A 4,616-nucleotide genomic window follows, 5' to 3' on the forward strand; every position below is an offset into this window, starting at 1 on the left:
CTGAGGGTTGCGATCCGTTGCCGGACACGGAAAAAGACAAAAGACAAAAAAAAAAGAAATTGAGCCTTTCCTATGCTCAGCACTTTATGTGCATAATCTCGTTTAACCATTGTGACAACCCAGGGTGTAGGGACTGGTGTAATTACCTTCATTTACAGGCGAGTGGGGGGCCGGCCTGTGGCTCACTTGGGAGAGCGTGGTGCTGACAACACCAAGTCAAGGGTTAAGATCCCCTTACCGGTCATCTTTAAAAAAAAAAAATACAGGCGAGTGGGGACAAAGCTCAGATAAGCCAAGTGCCTTGCCCCAAATCACACAGCTATTGGCTAACATCACTAAGATTTGAATTCTAGTCTGTCAGAATCCAGAGCAAGCCTCTTCATTCCTGACTCAAGCTGCCTGTTGAGCCCCAACTTGAGGCCTGCCTCCCCCTGGGCATCACTGACCCTCTGAGCCCTCACCCCGTCACCCATGCCCTTCATGTGGCATGTGTCCTGGGCATCTGTTGCACTGTGCATCTTTAACTCAGGTTGTTACCTAATTATTTTGTGCTCATGGCTCCCTTTAGGCAGAGCTCTCGGGGCCCTGTCGTGGGCTGAGTGTCCCCACAGTTCCCAGTGTTGCTCCTGGTCTGCAGTGAATGTCTCGGCGGGAGTCAGCGACCTTTCCCTTTTGCCAGCCCTTCCTTTCCCCTGGGACCACCCTCTGTGCCCTGTTACGTTTCTCTTTCATCTTCGGCATACACTTGGCTCTCTTGGCACATGTTTCTACTTCACCGAGCCCTGGCCGACCATGAACCCTGACCTGGCGTCTTTCAGGAAAGGACTAGAAGCAAGGCGGAATGCAGACAGCTGCCCCATCAGACTCCAGAAGTCACCGGCACCGGGGTAGGGGGAGGCTCGCAGGCATCCTGGTGGCAGCAGAGATGAGCTGGGGGTAGGACGGCCATCTCTGGCCCAGACCCCCTTATTAGAAACATGGAGAACAAAGGGGAGGGTGGAGAGTCTTGAAGAGCCAGAAGAAACTTCAACCACTATGTTCTGGTCAGTCCGGGAAACTCCAAAGAGGCTGGTTTTAGGGCAAGACAAGAGGGCCTGCTTTTCTTGATGTCTTGATCCCTTTGAGGCCAGATGCTTTTCAGAATTTAAAATTTCTTGGATTTTGAAAAGGTGATATAATGGATACACCATGTATAACATAATACCTCTAGCAAGGTCTAGGGCAGCACCCCATAATCAGACACTTTATTAATTTTTGCAGAAAAACATCTACAGGTTAAGATAAATAAAGACCATAATATTCTCACTTTGGCTCAGGTCAGGGCTTGCTGCCATGAGTTCGCTACAACTGTACAAAAAATACATGTAGTTTTCTGAGCTTTCTGGAGTTTGGAATTGCAGATAAAGGTTTGTGAACCTGTGGTAAACTTTCAGCCCATGTCACCATGAGAAGTTGTGAAGCTGAGTTTTTTTTTTTTACAGATGACTGGTAAGGGGATCTTAACCCTTGACTTGGTGTTGTCAACACCACACCCTCCCAAGTGAGCTAACCAGCCATCCCTATATAGGGATCCGAACCTGTGGTTCTGGTGCTATCAGCACCACACTCTCCCAAGTGAGCTATGGGCTGGCCCCAAGCTGAGTATTAAAGAAAGACGTGGGCCAGTTTTTTGGCTGGCCCCTGCTGGGTATCAAAGAGCGGCACAGATCATTTCCAGGAACTGAGGATCAGAGGGAACCAGCCTGGCTCTCTCAACCCTGAGGCACGGCACCCCACAGGGGCTGAAATGTAGGAGGACTTGGGGTCTGATTGACCAGGGTCAGATGGCCCCTAGATCTGGCACTGGGGGGAGCCTGTGCCAGAGATCACAGTCCCAGGCTGGGGAGGGTGTGGCCACACAAGGCTCCTCCTCCAGAGCCATCCCTCCCAAAGCCCTTCCAGAGTGTTGCTCCCGTGGTGTGGGAGCAATACCGTAGTGAAGTCAGCAGGTGGGCTGCAGGCAGGCTGAGGGGGAGCCTGGAGCTATACTGCCTGCCTAGGATTAGGCAGCTGAGGGGTTTACACATCCAGCAGGTGTCTGAGGAGCATTTGCTCAGGGTGAGGGCTCTAGGCTGGGCAGAGTGGACCTCAGGGGATGAGAAATGATGCCTCTGCCATGGAGAAACTACCTGTACAGCCCTGAAAAGGCTGAAAAAAGGTGCCAGCTACTCAGGACTGATGGCACTAAATCCACAAAAGTGGGAGAAGACAAAGAAAGAGGACATTTAGAGTGGAATGGGGCTGGCAAGTAAGGAAAGGTTCCTGGAGGAGGCAGACAAGCATCATAGCATGCCAAAGCTGAGTGGGGCTTCGGATCACCTTTCCCATTCCCTGCATTTGTGAGTCAGGTGTTAAAAAAGGCAGTGGCTTTAAAAGGTTCCAGTGGACCCATGAAGAAATGCATGGAGTTTGGACTGAGTTAGACATGACAAGAGGACAAGGAGGGCACTGGCCTGGCCCACAGGGAAGGTCCCTCTGCTGTGGCTCTGGCTGGCTCTGAGTCCAGGACCATCCCAGGTGGGAAGTTGTTCTCGTCCTTCTCTGGAGGGCCCTGCTTTATTCCCAAGGAAGCCTCTCTCAGTTTCCTTCATCCCCTGAGCATGTCCTGGAGCACGGTGGCCCTCCCCACACATATTCACGGGGTGGCTCCTTGATCAGCTTAAGAGGTTCCTGCGATCCCTGGAGCTTAGAGGAGGGGGTGTGGAGGGATATGGGCCATCCCTCAGATGTGTAGAAGGACAAATGGAACCTGCAGCATGGGACATCTCTGCCTAGAGCATCTGCAAGCTGTGGGACTGTCCTCATCACAGAGTGATCATGTGCAGGCATTCCCCAGGGGCCTGGCTCTTCCAGGACCCACAGCCTAGCCTGAACCTACCTGTCCATGGGGAAGAGGGTGGCCAGATGCTCAGGGAGCATTCAAGCCTGCCAAGCTAGTTAGTTGTTCAACTGGCCATGGTTAAATAACTTGGCTGAAGTCACTCAGTTTGGAAACCAGGACCTTGTGGTTGGCATGGAGCTGGGACAGTGGTGGTACAAGGAGGTACAGCCTCAGACATTGCTTGCCTTTCCCTGCAGTCCCCAGCCCGTGCCCCTGATGCCGAACTGCCCCTGGACCTGTCTTGTGTTCCCATCACCTTAGATGTTTGCTATGGTGATGGCTGGTTTTGCTTCCCTGACGTGTTACATTGAGACTAAAAGCAGAAACTGCCAGGCTTGGTAGAAGTAACCAGGAGACCCTGGACAGAGTCCCAGCCCTGCCACTAACTCAGTGGGTCACCTCAGACAATAAATCTTACATGAACTCCCAGAGCACTAAAAAGGTGAAAGCAGAGCCTGGCACACTTGGCAAACCTCGTGCCTTCTTGCTTCCCCCAACCAGCCTCTGAGATCCCTCCCAGGAGCCACCAAGGCAAAATCTCTGGAACAGGTGATCTCAAAGGGTTTCTTCAGCTCTAAAACATAATGGTTCTAACGATGTACATTTGGACCCAGGCAAGGAACTTGGTGGCGGATGTTTATAATCCCAGACTTGTAGAGGTGAGGGATCCCGCTGCATAGAAGTGATTTTGGGGACCCTCCATGGCCACTTTGCCATCTGACCCATGCATGCCAGGGACCCATGCATGCTTCCTCTTGCACTTGCAGACCGAGCAGAGAGGGAGAGAGACAGGAGGGAGGACGGGGAAGCACTTCCTCTACAGATGCTGAGCAGATTGTTGAGATGCAAAGCAGGATCGCTGTGCAGGCTGCTCGTTGCCCACTTAGCTAGTGGGCACGTCTCCCTGATGCCATCCTCAGCAGCAGCCTGGTCTGTGGCGGTGACTCAGGAAGTGGAGCTGTTCTCGGAGAGACAAAGCCCACAGCTGGGCCAGGCTCTTTTCTCTCTGAGCCAGGGATGGGGTGGGGGATGAGGCTCCAGGATGGGCTCCAGTGGGGAGGTGGTGGCCAGATTCAGTCCTCTGTGTGGGTCCATGGGACCCTGAGGTTAAGAGCTGGGGAGGGAAGAAAGGCTGAATGGGGTTGATGGGGAAGCCAGACAGGAAAGCAATGAGTGGTCTTGTGTTCAGTGGGTGGACGTGGCACAAAGCTGATGCTCAGTGCACACAGGCAGAAATGAGTGAGTGAGTGAGCAAGCGACAGGAGGGGCTGGAAGGAGTTGGAGTAAAGGCAGGAAACAGTAGCTGCTAAATTTGCCAGGCTGTGCATTCAGGACACCTTTATGGAGGAGATGTGAGGTGACATTGAATCCTGTAGAGGAGAAAGGACCCTGAATGATGGAGGGAAAGACGCACTGCCAGCAGAGTAAAACTTGGGACCCATCAGCGTTTCAGAAGGAGGGGAGAGAAACCTGGGGTGGGTGTTGAGGGGCCTCTCTCTGGTACCCTGGTGCCATGGTGCTCTCTCTTGCTGGGCCAGGCTCTGCCCTTGCTGGACATCCCCCTGCTGGGAAGAGGTAGGGAGTGGAGAGCATGAGAGGCGGGGTGGTGGTGGTGTGTGTGTGTGTGCACATGCATGTGTGTGTAGGGGGCCCAGTGAAGGCCAGGCGAGGTGGACTGAGATGTTTGAGATGAAAG

The sequence above is a fragment of the Galeopterus variegatus genome, unplaced genomic scaffold, assembly GCF_000696425.1.
Source record: "Galeopterus variegatus unplaced genomic scaffold, G_variegatus-3.0.2 Scaffold2354, whole genome shotgun sequence".
NCBI lineage: Eukaryota > Metazoa > Chordata > Mammalia > Dermoptera > Cynocephalidae > Galeopterus > Galeopterus variegatus.